We start from the raw sequence: 17,150 nt of genomic DNA on the forward strand, positions 1-17,150 counted from the left end.
CATCATTTTTCATCTAAAACCAATAATGATATTTCTGTCTGTGTGGGGAGGTGGGAGAGAATAAAATGTGAACTTGTCCTAGGACAGTGAACCTAAAAACTCTACTGGTAATATCAGTAATGAAGATAGGAATAAAATTACTAGACTATTTAAATTAGTGTTCTAGTTGCTATTCAAATCTAGTTGACCTTTATTGGCTTTTACTTGCTGATCACTTCACAGAAATGGCCTGGATAATAATAGGTTGAACAAATGTTAGGTATTTTGATTCATTCAATCCATCGACAGCTTATTGTGTATAAAAGATTTGGTCCCAATGGTCAAGGAAAACACACTCTGGCAGGAGAAACAAGGCAGAAATAACTGATACACAGCAGAAGAAACAACCAACAGAGTGAAAAGATAACCTACAGAATGGGAAAAAAAATTGCCAGCTGTTCATTAGACAGGGAACTAAAATCTAGACTATAAAGAACTAAAAAAAAGAAAAAAATTAGACACTCAAAATACAAGACTGAAATGAATAGACACTTCCCAGAGGAAAAAGTACAAATGGCCATAAATACATGAAAAAATGTCCAACATCACTGGCCATTAGAGAAATGCAAATTAAAACAACACTGATATTCCATCTTACCCCAGAAATAATGGCCATCATTATGGACTCAAAAAATAACAAATGCTGGTGGGAGGAAAAAGGAACCCTTCTACATTGTTCATGGGAAAGTAAATTAGTACAACCACTGTTGAAATCAATATGGAGATTTATCAAAACACTAAAACTAGAAATTCCATTCAATCCAGCTATTGCCAGTGTATCTTCTCCAAAGAGTTAAAGACATCATATTATAGTGATATATACATACCTACGTTTATAGCAGCACAATTCATAATAACTAAATCTCAGAAGCAGCCTATATGTCCATCAACAGATGAATAAATGATAAAGAAAATGTGGTACTTACACACAATGCAGTACTATTCTGCCACAAAGAAGGATAAACTTGAGTCATTTGTGGGAAAATGGATTCACCTTGAGACTACGATATAAAGTGAAATAAACCAGACACACAAGTTTAAATATTGCATGGTTTCTCTTATATGACAAACCCCAAATCTTAAAAAAGAGCAAATCAAAAGATAGGTAATAGGAACTAGGGAGATAGGTCTTTCTCCAATGGAAAGAGGAGCAAGAGGTGGAAGGGATTTGAGGGAAGGGAGAGGCAAGGTGTTTTTTAAAAAGTAATTAGGGGGCTGCGGATTTAGCTCAGTGGTTCCACTGCCTGCCTCACAAGCGCAAGGTCCCAAGTTCTATCCCCGGTACCAAGAAAAAACAAAAACAAAAAAGTAATTAGGATGTGTATGTACCTGTACCAGCTCCCCACAAGGAATGGACTACTAAAAAATACAAGGTATGAAACCTGCCCTCCCCCCAGAGGAAATAACTGTGACACCCGTGCTAAGCCAGCTTCTAGAGGATTATTGCATACACAGAGCCAGGGTATCAGGAGCTGAGTGGGTAAAAGGAAAAGCTGGTGACCTGGATTTAGAACTGAGTCCCTACTCTGACAAGGAACGTAAGAAATTAACTCTAGAATTTAGGAGCCCGTGTTCTCCTTAAAGACACTGCTAGGACTCTGCTGTGTAGAAGTTTAGAACAAGTGACCCAGGGCCGAGAGTAGTTTAGGACAGGAAAGGAAGTGGCAGTGCAATGCACTCTCAGCCCAAGGCCTCCTTACTCACTGTTACCCAGAACAGAGTAAAGTGACTAATGGGAATCAAGAAGTTATCCTTTTCCTTCCTTAGAAAAGAAACCCTACATGCTGATCACTTTTCCTGTTCTTTTTCTTTTCTTTTCTTTAAGGGGGGGAAGTGTACTGAAGATTGAACCGAGAGCCTTCTCACTGAGCTACATCCTAGCAAACCCCCTTTTTCATTTTTTTATTTTGAGACAGGGTCTCGCTAAATTGCTGAGTCGTGCTGACTGGACTCAATCCTCCTGCCTCAGCCTCCCAGAGCGCTGGGATCCCAGACCTGTGCCACCAGGCCAGGCGTGACAGGACTTGTGTTCTACAACCATTTTACACAGACATGCACGTCTGCAGGCAGGGGTTGGCCCCACCCCATCCCCAGCCCCCCAATTTTATTCTTTAATGCTGTTCCTATTCCATCCACAGCTCCCATTCCTTTCTCTTACCATGCCCCGGGGTCGCATTCATACTGCACACCTCTTTTTAGTCTGTAAAAAATAGCATCATCCATAACATGCAGCCAACATCTCTATTGGCTTAGGAAAGTGAAAAATTCTTTCCTGTTATCCATTCTTCCCGAAAGCTCTGGGGAAGCCCGATTTATAACTTGACGGCATCCTGGAAGGACACGGTTAGGAGAAGGGGGCGGGGGACCCCGCCAACCTGGGGGCTGCTTCCCAGGCCCCAGCCACGCCTCCCCTCCTCCGCTCGGCCGGCCTCGCAACCAGGCCCGGACTCTTATTTTGAAGGTCGCGGCTGCGGCGTCCGAGTCTCCCTGAGTCACCGGCGGCGTGGCGCTCGCTATATAGCCCGGTACCTGGGCGGCCGCGCACCCCGGAGCCCGCAGCGTGCACGGCTCCGTCGGATCGCGGATCGGAGCAGCTGGCGGGGCCGCGGCCTCGACACCGAGGTAGACACTAGGACGGGGCGCCGCGGGGAGGAGCTGGAGTCTGAGGGCGGAGAGCGCGGAGCGCCGGGGGAAGCGGGAGGAGCGGGGGTCCGGGTGGGCGCCGGGCAGCGGCTCCACGGCCCCCACGGCCCCCGCTGAGCCCCGCCCTCCCGCTCGCCCGATCTGGGCACAGACGGCGGAAAGCTGAGCTCCAGATGGGACTTTTCCACATCATTTTAACTGTTGGGGGCTGGAGAGGATGCTTTGCCGCCACGCGTGAGCCCTCCCACTGCTGTGGCTTCTGCGACCAGTCCCACACCTCACCGTGCCCCCTCGCGGGAGGGCAGGACCGCGGGGCAGCCTGATGGGGGCGATGACCTCATCCGCCAACAGCTGGCGGGGAGGGGTCCGCGCGGCCGAGCCGCCCGCGCCCCCGCCCCCGCCCCTCCCCGAGCCCAGCCTCCCCGGGCGGTTCGCCCCACTTGGGCGTCCTTCCTGGGAAGTTTGCCCGGAACGTGGGGGCGCGGTAGTAGGTGCACAGTCCAGCCGGGCTGGTGTGTGGCCCCCCGGACGCCCTTTGTTAGCGGAGCACCCAGCCCACCGAGCCCGGTCCCGCGAGCCCAGCCCGCGCCTCCCTGGGGTGATGCGTGGGCCCGAGCGCTAAGCCCCCCGCTCCTGCAGTCCGGGGCTTCCCGCCCTTTGCCTCGTCTCACCCTGGGTGGCCCTGTCCCGAAGGAGTTGCACATTGGAGCCTGGACGGGGGCTTGGGACGTTGGCTCTCGCGCTGGGGCTGCAGGGGGCGCGCTGCGGAAGCGGCCGGGCTGGGTCGGGTCTCGGGGGACGCAGCTATCGTTCCAGCTTGCCGAGCTGCGTCTCACACCAGCGGCAGGCCTGGACAGGCCGAGCCCGTACCTGGTCCTCAGACGGTCACGGGACGGGTGTGAGTTCATCAGACCCGGAGGCTCGGCGCGTGTGCAGCTCGGCACGCAGTCGCAGGACTAGCGGGAGACAGGCACCGCGCAGACTGCTGGAGACGCGACCGGCGCGTCCCCGGGGACGCTGTAGGAAAAGCGCCCCCGCCCGCCTCCCGTGCTCCCGCGCCCACAGCCGGGCTCTGGGACGGGCCTTTGGAAACTGCCGGGCCTGGCTGTGAGGACATTCTCTGGGTTTGTGCCCTTAAGGCTTCTATCAGAACTGTGTCCCTAACTGCCTGAGGAAAAGTGGGCCTGTTCGTTATCCCGAGATGTCGGGTTGCTTCCGGGGCGCACAGCCCGAAGGTGGCATCTTTTACGTGGATCCTTTTACATTTCCCACGGAAGGAACCCCCCTCCCTCCCCCCAGCACTGGCAAATGGGTTTAACAAAGAGGTTTGAGTGAATTTTACTTTTCCCCTAGGCTGTTCATATTGATCACGAAAGAAGATAGTAGGAAGTGTATTTACTACTAGGCCTTAGAGTGATTGTGAGATTTCATGAATTAGGCAGTTAAGTGGTCAGTACTTGAACAATAACCTATAAAAGCAAACCATAGCTAGATAATTGATTTTTGAACTAATTCCTACGCTTTATTTTTTACTGATTTTTCTAAATTTTTTTACTCTTTTGAGAAAGGAGTGGGGTGAGTTGACTGGTCCCCACATCATAGCCCTTTAAAAACTGAGCATGCACATGGAATAACAAAACATGCCCGCATGCAAACCGGCTCTTTGGCTATGTGGAAGCTTCGTGTGTGGAGTGAAGAGAATGGGTAGGTGTTTGGAAATGATGCAGCTTTATTTTCTTTGCTTGTTGTAATCCATGAATCATAAAATTCTGGTAGCTGGTGTGGTACAATAGCTTACCTGCTTTAAATGATGTAATAACTATATGGCCTGTGTGCCAGGTGGGGACATTGACTTAGTAAATAACAGATCTACTGACAGGAGCCTTGTTGCTCTTCTTCATATCCTGTGGGCTGTAGATGTAGTTTCCAGTAGATTTCTTAACACTTTTAAAGATAACAATAAAAATGTAGTGGCATTTACCACATTGCATTGAGGTTGTTCTGCATAGTTTTACTGTTTTGTCTTCTTCACCCTAGAACTAATGGTTTTCAGACTTTGCTTGTAAGTGGTAGTGTACTACTTTTGAGAGTCATTGCCTCTTTTTTTTCGATATATTATTTTCCCTGAGTTACAGTAAATCTTTGGCTCTGTTACAGGTGAAGCAACAAATTATCACTGAAACAAAATATTTCCTGGGAATTACCAGAGTTCATACTGCTCACGGTGCTAAAGCAATTATTTCAAAAGAAAATTACTAATTTATTCAAACAATTTTTGATTGTCCAGAGAATTGTTAATTTGTACCCTCGTTCCAGGTTACTTTCACTGTCATAGGGGATTGGAAAAATATGTATTAGACATTATCTTCTCCTTGTGTATATTTCCACAGTTTCATATCACAATGTATTATACTTTTTCACCATTTATTTAAGAAGATGTAGATAAGCATTGGGTAATGAAAGTTCACTGTACTTCACAAATTACCTATCATTTAATAACTTGCCAGGTAACCATCTTCTATAACTCAATGGGGAGGTAGCCATTAAATATACACTTAAAAAAGTATGTTCAAAGAGCACTGAACACTTTTTGCAAGTACTCCAGGTACTTTATACATATTAGCCTATTCTGGTAGTATTCTTTTGTGACACGTCTCAAGAAATACACTTTATCACACTTTAAAGAAAGATGTAGAGAAGGTACGGAGTCTCTCCAGGACCAAGCTAAGATCAAACTGATCCGTTCACTTGTCTTGCTTGTCTCCCAGGTTGTTTTGCTCCAGAGAAGTGATTCAGAGGTCTTTTACAGGGAAGCTCTGCATCAGATTATATGTAAGGATAAATTCGTAGAGATGATAGAAAAGAAGGGTTTCATCCAAGAGGATGTAAGGACTGGAAAGCAACAGCTTATTGTCCTAGAAAAGGCGTGGGAGTAAAATGGGAGTAAAGAAAGCTGGAGGTGTCAGGGAGAGAAGCTCCACTGTTAGCCAGGACATACACAGCTTTCTGCTCAACATGTGGACTACTTTAGGCACAGATTTCTTCCTGACAATAAATCTGAGCTGTCTTTTCAGTTATGTGCTTTATGGTTAACCATAATTGGTAACATAAGCCATTCCAGTTAGGTGAGCCGCTCTTGCTTGTATATTTTGGATAATGACTACAAGGAGACAAACTGAAAATGTGGGATGGTTAGGTAATATCAGTTCAGAGTCTCACTGCTGACTACACGGCAGCCCGACTGCCAAAGTGTCTCCATGATGGTAAGTGAAGCTGTTGATTTTCACAGTTTGGCTCAGATTGTTGGAAGCCGAAAGGCTCATTGGATGGAAAAGTTTCCTCCTGAGGGAGAAGCTGCCATTTGCACACAAGGTGTGTCAGCCAGAAGAAATGAGTGGTAACTTCTGGTTTCTGTTGGCAAAATTTTGCATTTAAAAAAAATATAGACATGTTAAAAATAGACTCATAAGAAGATGAACAAGTAAAAGGAATAGACTTTGGGAGTATTACCAGTGAAAGGGGAAAGAAGAGAACTAAATCGTGATTATAACCAGGCCCTTTGGCGCTCACAGAACTCTCTGAAGTGGACTGCCACATTTCCTCGTATTAGAAATGACATCAGGTGTCCCATCCAAAGAGTAATGAAGTAGTGCCTGACTGCCAAGCACAAAACTCTGAAGCTTGATGTCTCTACTTCCCATAACATCAGTGATGCCTTTGTGAAACTGTCAGACCTACAGAGGAGGAAGCAGTCCTCAGCCTTCAGATGGGCTATATTCTTGACTATGGATCAACCTGTATAACTCATCACTGGAAATTCTGAACACACTTTTTCATTGAAACAGTATCACACTGAGTGGTTAGGTCCCAGGACCAGCCCAGAGATCATAGCTGAAGTGTTCTGCTTTGTGAAACTGAGCCACTATATATAACACAGTTGTTGTGGAAAAATGTACTCAGCTCCACCTTGAAATTTTTAAGGGTTTTTAATCCTAACTACAATGGCAAAGGGACCCTACCTTCTCTTTTTCCCTTTAAAAGCAGAGAGAAAATAAAGGTACATAGCGATACATTTCTTTTTCTATTCCCTTTATGGTAATAGAAACCCCAACCTTGGAACTATGAAACTACGGAGTCAGGGATCCTAGCAGTAACTGAATTTGTGGCCACAGAGGAGAAAAAGAGGGAAAGAGGTCGCAGTAACAAAGAAGTGAGGCCTCGTTGTCAGTCACCTATGGGACTGAGTTTGGTTAATACATTTTATGCATGTGAGCTGCCTGTTGACTGGCATTTTGATCTTACTAACATTTTTTTACACTTCTGGAGCCTAAACTTAGACATTAACACTACCAATTGTATATTCAGTATTTTTAAAGTCAGAGCTAGGTTTTAGATGGAACAATAGGAAGAAAGCAAATCACAGGCACTTATTTTTCATTTTGTTGCCAATTGGCTAAATTCTCAAACGAGTATTAATTTGTGGTTGGATGGACTTAAGGTAAATTTGGATTCAGATGTAAATATACTGTTCCAGTTATAGACTAGGTACCATTTGTCAAACACTTCACGCTAGAACATGTGCTAAAACATTTAATCCTTTGTGTCAATCCTTATCACAATCTCATAAAGGAAATACTGTCGGCATCTCCATCTTAAAAATGATGAGAGTGAGATTTGGGGAGGGTAAATGATTTTCCTAGATTCATACAGGTCAAAAATGGCAGGACTGGGACCTCATTAATTCGATAAATACTGTTCAGTGCTAGAAGGAAGCAACGAATGAAATAGAAAAATAAGCAAAATCCTTGCCCTTGTGGAGCTTGTATACCAGTGTTACAGACAAATCAGAAGCACGATAAACTAAATATGTAGTGCCTCAAATGGAATTTTGTGCTCTGGGGAAAATAAAGCTAGTAAGGAGGACAAGGAATGCCAGGTTGGGAATGCAGTTCAGTGAGATGGACAACACAGGCTGAAGAGTGGCTGGGTGTCAACACAGTGAGTCCAGCAGGGCTTGCACTGTTGTTTCTCACGGCAAACCATTTTGTTCTGTAACACTGAGGAGTACATGCCCTCTTCGCCAGTCACTGGAAACATGCCAGCAATTGACCAGGAAGTCTCCAAGCACAAGTCATGAAGGGCTTCACTTTGACCACCCAAAGGTCAGAAAAGACGGGGACAGTTGCTGGAGAGACAAACTGGTGCACAAGCAGATGGCTTGGCCTTGACAAAGAACACAGAGGTGGTTCTTCCGTAGGCCTGGAAAGGTGGCAGGTCTGAAGGAAGAGATGGGGGTTGTTCGGAACTCCTGGGGGCCCTCTTCTGCTTGCTTCCAAAGTCCCAGTGAAGTGGGGACCATGTTCACCGGCTTCGGGAGGCTTGGGGAAGGAATGTTGAGGGCCATTTGAGAAGAGAGATGTGCAGCGGTCACGTAGGAGAGAGGCAGCCAGAATTAGTCAAATGTGGGCTGTACATTCAAGGTCTCCCAAGGTCAAATTCTCACTCATAACTTTCGCAATGTATTGGAGCTCAGAATTTTACAATCTATTTGACTCTTGAGGAGAAGGACTGTCTTAGGATTCTTTTATCTGTCACTTTCTTAGAGCAACGCCCTGCACGAATACACGTAAGATTAGTGTTTGTTGGGTGACTGCTATAGCAAGCCTCCTACTCCGTTGTCCACAAATTTTGAGTAAAATTTTCTATCCGAATTGTCATTTTGTTCTCTCCCTTCTCTGAAATGCTTACTGTCTTTACAACAGCACTTGCATCCCAGTTTATTCTGTTGCTTTTTCATTGAGCCAACCCCATCTGTGTATAGATTGAGCTTTAAATCGTGAGAGAATTCTCAGTGAATGCGTTTGTATTCTGTAGTGGCTTCCTAAATTGAACCTCATTCCTACCAGGCTATACTTTTGTGGGGGCGAGCAAAGATGCCATCTACTCCACTTATCCACTCCTTTTTGGCTGGCACACAGTATAAGTAGTCAGCTAGAAAACAGGAAAACTAATTGGAGTGGTTATAACAAAGCAGGAAATAGATATTGGGTGATTGCAGCTAAGTTAGAGGCAAAGGAACTGACTGTAGATGGGTTCCAGGAAGAGTGAAAAGAAAACTGACTGTGCTGGGCCTTGGAGGTGTGTGAGGGTTAAGGAAGGGCACACATCGTGGGCTACTTGGGGCTGTGCCTGGGCAGTGGGTGCCTGGGCCTGCCTTCCACAGAGGCGAGGACGGAAGGGAGGGCAAGTGTTGTTCTGAATATTCCAGGTGGAAGTGTGCAGGAGACACTGGGATATTGCCACACATGATAATTAAAGCCTTCAGAGAAGATGAGTGTGCCCCCAAAAGAAAGCATCCAGTGAGAAACTTGGGCTCTGTGTTTGAAAGTTGAATAAAGTCAACTTTAATTACTTAACTGAGTTGCTCAGGAGTCTCCAAAATCTGTCCAGTGACAGACTATTGAAGCACAGCATATCCCAGTAAAACCACAGATAAATTGATTTAAAACTGGAGTTAGAAAAATTTGTGGGTATTTTTGGTAAAGCCTCATTTTTTTTACTTGTCTTCACAACTAAAAAATGGATGTATTTGTATGGAAGGTGACATTTTTTGAAAGATCTATTTTTGGTTCCCATTAGGAGACAAAATGAATCCACATGTACTCCACACTTCCTTACAGCACACCATTTTGTTACATAACATGAAATGTTAGAGTACATACTGTCCACACCAGTAACTATAAATTTGGCCAGACAAGTGACTGTCAGATACCCAGGGACAGTCGATAAGGAGTTGAATCTCACTTTTTCAAGGGGAAACTTTTATTTGCAACACAGAGTGGTACTGAAGAATTTGCAAATTTCTTTGAAGGGCAGAAAAATCATCTAGGGATACGACGGCAGTTGTCCAAGACTATGCATTCCTTGGCCCTTCTTTATACACAGTCAGTTTCCAAACAGAAAATTATACTGTTTAATATCAGTTCATCTTCTGCCTTTCCAGAACTGTTCAGCAGCATGTGGTAGATGCTCAGTGAAGCTACCAGATTTGCAAAGCTGCCAGACCTTTAACTCTGGTCAATTCCTTTGCCTTAGGATGCAAATGAACAGCATAGTCTGAAGACTAACTTGAGAAAGTTATTTGGAATTATTTTATATAAAAAGATTTTGTAAAAGCCTAAACTTAGACCCATCACAAGCATGTTAAGGTTGAGGTGTACAAAATGCAATGTTTTGTTGTTGTTGTTGTTGTTGTTTCAATACTGTGGATTGAATCCAGGGCGTTGTGCATGCTAAGCAACACTCTACCACTGAGCTACATCCCCAGCAAATCCAATGTTTATGTGAGGGCCAAGTTCTCATTCATTTAAAAATACTACATTTGCCATTTCTTAGTAGGGAGCTGGATACAACAGGATACAACCTTGGCTGTACAGATTTTAAAAATAATAGTAATGCATATAGAAATGACTTTCCCAAGGTGCAGTTATTGCAGATGTTGGATCTCCTGAATGCAACTGTGTTGTTCTTTCCGGTACAGCGAGCATCCTTCACGATGCAGGGTGATGTTACCTCTAGAAAATGTGCACCAGAAACTACAGTAAAATTTTCTGAAAGCTTAAGCACAGATGGCAAATCTGGTAAAGTCAAATTGAGAACACTGATCACCAGTTCAGGAAAGTTTTTAAGGGTAAATCCTGTTTAAAATCCTGAAGACCAGCTTTTTTTGGAAAGTAATTCCAGAGGAAGAATCGGGTTGGGTTGCTGAGGGAACCACCCAGTGGCACTTTCTGCGACTTGGTCACCTGCCCATGACCTGCAAGAAGAGGATATGGGACAGTATGGCCACCTCAGCCACTGAGTGTCAGCCACTGGGTCCCAGGCAGCATCTTGGACACCCTGGGTCTGTCCTTCTGTGTCTCTTCAATGTCCAGTACCTTGTTAAGTTCATGGTGGCTTCTACAACCCTTCTTGGAGTTTTGTTTTCCGATGTGTTTATTTTCTCACCCTATCATTTTAATTTTGTCTACTTATTAAGTCAAATGCAAATCTGAAAATGAAAGAGAAGTAGAATCGCTTTGGACTCTCAATGTTTGCTCAATGTTTTTGTGGCTCCAGTTGTTTCATTTTACTCTAGTGTTCCTCATAAATCCATAATTAGGATATATTTCAAAGTTATTCTCACTGTGAACAATTCCATATCCTGTGTTGCACAATTGTTGGTTTACTATGTTTTAAGTAAGCCAAGTAATAATGTAGCATTCATAGGATAATATAGCTACATTGCTAATATTCATTCATTTGAAGAACTGGCAAATGTGATAGACTGAATATCAAAACAAAGCCTCATTGGCTCTACTCTGAATCTTGGGTGTTATTTCTCTCTTTACATAGTGGTTTTTGAATTTTCTTTTCACACTAAGGTAATCTGACCATCTTTTCATTCACATACTTTAGATAAAGTTTCAGATACGTTATCTCTTCTGCAAGGTTCATTAAAATAAAAAAGTAAGTTCACTTTTATAAATAACAGGCATTTAGCTAAAATTACCAATTAGGAAAATTCTGATGACATTCTAGCTTTCAGCAGTCTGATTAAAGGTTAAAGCATTACGCAACCCAAAATCTGACCAAACATTTAGGCCATGTTCTGGCAGGGTTGACATGTACCTGGTGCTTTCATGGGACACCAGAGAGCTGTGTGTTGATGTGTCTTGAGTTAATGATGCAGGAAGGTTTAGAAATATATCAGTGACTTGCAACCTATTGCTCCGTGCTGCCTTCTTTGACTTTCTGAACTAGTTTTGAGGAAATGGCTGGGGCCCCAAGTCTATCTCTGGATGGGCTGGTAGGTTCTAGCTCAGGCTGTCCACCACCAGCTGTCTTTCCAGACTACTCTGTTTGCTTCTCTTTAAGACACTAGGTGAAAGAAGTAGCAGGAGTAGTAGGTCCTCAGCGTCACATCCTTAAGGAAGGAATTGAAAGGCATTCCCAACAGTTCTGACTCTCCCTCACTTTCTTCTCTTGCATCCATGTAGCATTTGTTTAAAACATTTAAGACGTTGATGACTGTATGGGATATGATTCTCTCATCTTGAAGAAGTCAGACTATGAATCTCAGACTTCAGTGCCACATTCTAGTTAAAATTATAAGCCTAGGCATAATCAGTAAAACTATATCAGAAATAAATGTTTCTCAAACATCCCAAGTGCCTATTACCCCCCAAATGATGACAGCGGTGGTTCAAGAAATGTGTAGTTGTATATATAACAAAGGCCAGGAAAATATACTGTGTCACCTAACCTGGCTAGCTTTTAAGCATGATTACTGTGGCTTTGCCAAAAAGGAATTTTAAATGCAATAAGGTTTACCATGATTGGGCCATGAAACATCAGTAAAAAGACTTCCCTGCAAAGCTTTTGGAATTTTTTTATGTTAATTTGTATTTCAGGAGATAATACCCTTTGGATTTACTGTAATTTAGGGAACATGGGATGATTAATGAATCAGTGCAGCCCCTGAGCTAGGGTTACAGGAAAAAGTTTAGCTTACAAAAATAACAAGCTCCACCTGGGCATGAGTTTATCTTCTCCACTTAGCCCAAATTAGAAAAAAGTTTTAAAAGAACATTTAAAGTTTACAGTTGATTTTTATTAATCTCAGGTAGTGCTTAGACTTTGGGATAAACAAATTCCACATGGTGCTTGTGAATTGGATGAGTTCTTTTGCTAGAATGCTGTAGGCAAGTTATAGTCCTCGATCCCAGGTAATAATGATGCTACAATAAAAAAAGTCCTCCCATTAGACAGTGGTTTTGACATGTGCATGAGTAAATGCTTTTGCTATTTTAATAGGCAAGGACGTTCACCACATGAATCTGAGACCTTCCATATTAGGCTTTTGGGAGAATTGACATACTGGAGATCACATGAGGTGTTTAAGAAAAAAATGGAGACTAAATGAATGCAGAGGCTTCTGTAGGGCAAGCAGAGTAAAGAATTCAGTCAAATGATGTCACCCAGGAGTAGCAAGCCCGTGCCCGAAAAACTGGCAACCACTTACCCATACCAGTCACCTGAGCCATTTCCTGGGCTGGAAATAATGTTACGGAAATTAAACTTCCCTGCCAAGCTCACCACACCTTGCTCAAGCATGGGTACCTCTCACATCGCCCCAAGAGTACTTACAGCTTCCTGGCACATCAGCTAGGTTCTGTGAATCCAGAGAGCGCAATGCGCCTGTTTTAACTGACCACAGGAGAAGGTGAATGCGCTTCCCTCGTCCACAAAAAAAATGATGCTTTTAGTGCAAATTATGACCCAAGAGGAAAGTAGTGCATCTGGCTCTGCAAATCAAAGAGCTTCGACAAACAGTTGAGTTTTTCTTTGTTTTGATTTGTTTGGAGCTTCATTTCTTAAATAACAACATGATCACCTTTAAATAATTAAAAATCATGATTAAATATGCCTAGAAATAAAGGCTGTACTTGATCTTTCTCTACCCAAGTCTAAATGAATTGCTCTAGTCATTTATTCAATAAATATTTAATGATGCTATTAATTTTTGAAGTGTGTTCTGTACATTCTGTATTAATTCTCACTATGGTCCTGTGAAATCTTTGTTTATTTTTTGTTAAATGCACACACATATATCTAAACGGGAAGAAGTTCAAGGATTTCTTGATTTCAGAGTGGTGGGGCAGCACAGAGCTCACCCTGAGCTTCTCTTGCTGTAAGTTCTGGTCTCTCAAAAACTATATGCCTTCAATGTATGAGATGCTGTGTTTTCCGTAGTGTTCTTTAACCCATACAGTTCTAAGATTTATTAGATGAGGTTAAAAAATTGTCCAGCAGGAAGTTGAACTATAACATCCATAGTCTATCTTTCCTGCCAACTTACTAATAAATAAGGATGAACTCCAAGTATTAAAAAGTTATTGTTGGAGTATGATATATACTCAAAAGTCTTTCCAAAGTTTCCAAAAGCTAGTAGACAAATCCAGTGTCATTTGTCGCCTTGGCCTACATTTAGTGCATCTGCAGTCAGCGTTCACCTGGCCTCATACGGAAGGCCAGAGCCCAGCAGCAGAATGGATTGGCTGGTTCTGTGGTTGAAATGGAAGTGAGGTAGTGACCAGCTCTGCCAGGGGAAGCTGGGACAACTCTCAAGAGAGAACTGAGACCTGAGAACACAGAAGTTTCATAGAAGATTAAAGTGGTCCAAAGGCCCAAAGTGAAGGGAAGTTTGTAGCGTGGAAGCCAGTAGCCAGTGAGGAGCCAGAATAGAGCAGATGGGAAGGCTTTGCTGGCTCGACCCAAAGTGCCGTGGAACCATGAAAATGGTTTTGTTCTGTTTTGTTTTCTTGGAAGGGATGTAGTCATAAATGGATTTAAGTATTTCCTATGAAATTTTAGGACCTATTTATCTCTTTTTACTAACACCTTTTCAGTAACATCATCTGATTTATATTACCTGTAAAACAGGTTGCTATGAGTTTAAAAGACTCTAAAACCATAAAACTTGCTGTAAAAGAAAGATTTATTCATATGAAGAACTTAGCTAGTCATGACTGAGAAAGTGTTGGTGGGAAGGAAAGCTTTGGTTTTAAATATTAATATAATGTATTCTTCCAAAGGGCTTGGAGTGATTAAGTGATTCTTTTGCCAGTCTTTATACCATTGGTTTATTTGACAAGCTCCCTTTTTTAGATGTTAGTGAAAATCTCCCAGATGTATCAGAGATTTCAAATTAATGTGATCTGAAAGAATGAGCCTTTCCCTTCCTATATAGTTTGAGATAGCACATAGTTGTTATAGAGTTCTTTTTCCAATTCTTCCTTCTTTTCCTCACTGAATGACTTTGATCATTTCGTTATCAGCTCTCTAGCATGAAGTCAGCTGCTGATGGTGTGACTTCAGTTCTTAAAACACACCATGAAGCTTTGGGGCATAGCTGAGTGGTAGAGAATGCTTGCCTAGCATTGGTGAGGCTGTGGGTTCATTCCCCAGCACCATAACACAAAGCAAAATCACCCGCCACCATGAACCAGGTGTGTCACAGTTGATTGATTTGTAAAGGTCTCCAATTTTACAATGTATCCTGACAAATTTGGCTGTTTCCTCTCTAAAAAGTAATTCTTACGACCTACCTTCTTCCCATCAACAAATACCACTATCCTATCATGTATATGTAAATGTTAACTTGCACATTTGTTTAATTCTACACCCACTGCACAGTTTATTCTTTCTATTCTTACAAGAGCTAGGACAGAAAATGCATTGGAAAAGTATTCACTATATACAGCAAATTCAAGTCAGAAGTACAGTCAAGGTGAAGGTTCAAATTTGTGGTCATTCATTTTCTTATGTTTGCTTTTATAACATAGATACCTGAGAGCTAAATATGTCCATTTGATATGTGTAATTTAAGCAGCTATAGGAACCTTGTGATAGTCATAATCTTAGGGTCTTAAATAACATACAGGATATCAGTGTCAATACCAGCAACATTTGCTCAACAAATAATTGAGTTCTCTTTCTGAGAAAGGCATGGAATTGTTTTGCAACTGCCTTATATGAATTTTAAACTCATCAGTATGAGACAGAAAGTAGGTTTGTGCATGACAGGTAACTCAGGGGAGCGGTGTGTATGGAATTTGGCAGTTTGCCCCTTTCTGAAAGAGCTTACGCGGCAAGGTGGTGAGATGTAGAAGGAAAGATGTATTACAGTAGCTGAGGTGACATATTATCATTGAAATTTACTTAGCTCAGTCTATCCATAGTGAGAGAGTGGAAGTTCAAGGCTAAGAATTAAAGGCACCTTGACAAGCAGTGGTTCTCAATGTGGTCCCCACACTAGCAGTATCAGCATCTGCATCATGGCCAGGCATGTCCATGGCACCCGCTGGATACCAGGACACCCATTTCTTACCCGCTACTAAGAATAAACAGGACTTTCATTTATGTTTTGCAGTATTATCCCACATGCACACACATACACAGGCACACAAATGTTAACCTGGAAATGTTAAGGCCAAGGCAAAAGAGAGTTTGAATATTAAAGAAGAGAGAGCTTGAAATGAGTGGACTGCAACTCGAAACTGCCCCCATCTTTCATTCTGCTTTTGATCCTCTTCTCCTTCCTCCCTCATCCCGCTCGTCCTCCTTCCTCCTACTCCCCCGGCCCCACAGCAATGTGAGCCAGCATTTATTTTTCCTTAGGGCCTATGCTTGCTGGGTTCAAAGATTGATGAAAGCTGTAAATGTGTGTAGTTTAGAGACTGAATGCACTCATCTTTGTGGTCAGTGACTAGAAACCAGGACAGTAAGCAAGAGCCGTTGTTCTCTGTCTTTCAACCCAGCAAATTTGCCATCCAATTTAGACGATGATCTACTTGAAATGTCTCTTTCTTTCTATTAAGAGACAGCTTCTCATACCAGCAATGATAAAATAATTTGAGGAAAATGTACATGCAGGATATGAAAGGAAGTAAAACGAAAAGCAGAAAGTCGGGATCATCTTCACACTTAGAGCTATACTAATTTGAATTCTGAGGCTAAATACTGGTAGAATCCAAACCTTAAATCTGGAATGTTTATTTGTTCTGCACCTTAAATGGTAGAAAGGCAAGACTGGGATTGGCAGAATGTGTTTCAAAGTGAATGATTTATCTGAGTCACAGTCTTTTCTAAAGTAATGAGAAGACTCAGCTTGATGACTACACTTCAATTTTAAATTTTATCACTGTTAAAAGCTACTTGGAGCTCTTGTTTCAGAAAGAAATCAATTTTTTTTCATTTTCTACATAATTTCATAGCATAATTAACTTCTCATTCAACGAAGACACAGATAAACTTTCCTTAAAATGTAACCCAAGATGGGCCAGGGATTTAGCTCAGTGGTTCCGGCACCTGCCTCGCAAGCAGAAGGTTTCGAGTTCAATCCCCGGTACCAAAAAAAAAAAGTTCTAAACAAATTGTAACCCAGGAGTACTATGAGAGGAGGCTATTTCTCAAGTCTTCCTTCTGGTTGGGTAAGAATTCTTTTCCTTCAGGCAGAATGTACAGATTCAGTGCTTGCCACCAGTGTCCCTCCCATCTAAACATAAATTAGTCCTACTGTATTGCAACACTCTCCAAAATACTCATATTCCAACTGAGTGCAACAGTTGACTTTTGTCTTTAGCTTTCCTTGGCAACTGACAGATAGCATCAGGGGAAGAGATAAGCTGCCCTTGGAGAGCAGCACTGTAATGTGCTCCAGGCCCACCCTGCCAGCCCAGGCTTTCTTTTAGACTCAAGGTTATGCTAAGTGGTTGGGGTGTTATTTTTTTTTTTAAAGAAGCCAAATCAGATTTTCTTCATGGTTGAAAGACCAGAAAAACATACCTTTTTAAGGTGATCCCTGTAATGTTCTAGCTGATTTAGTTATGGAAGGAAAGGAGAAAGGAAGAATGTATATTTTGACA

General features: G+C 42.6%; 1 protein-coding gene across 11 annotated transcripts in view; it reads left to right on the forward strand.

Moving 5' to 3' along the window:
- Palld (palladin, cytoskeletal associated protein) overlaps positions 1–17,150 on the forward strand; it is a 403,828-nt gene that overhangs the window by 324,632 nt on the left and 62,046 nt on the right. Inside the window, exon 1 of one of the 11 annotated variants that reach the window (XM_087216939.1) lies at positions 2,589–2,661. The exons of 9 other annotated variants lie outside the window; for them this stretch is intronic. The gene's annotated coding sequence lies outside the window, so the exon portion shown is untranslated. Of the gene's footprint in view, positions 1–2,588; positions 2,662–17,150 lie in introns of those variants that run through there. One more of the 11 variants, XM_087216938.1, reaches the window with a different exon arrangement.

This window comes from Heterocephalus glaber, unplaced genomic scaffold (genome assembly GCF_053883595.1).
Source record: "Heterocephalus glaber isolate CG9 unplaced genomic scaffold, H.glaber_assembly_v1.0 deba00001461, whole genome shotgun sequence".
In the NCBI taxonomy this organism is placed as follows: Eukaryota; Metazoa; Chordata; class Mammalia; order Rodentia; family Bathyergidae; genus Heterocephalus; species Heterocephalus glaber.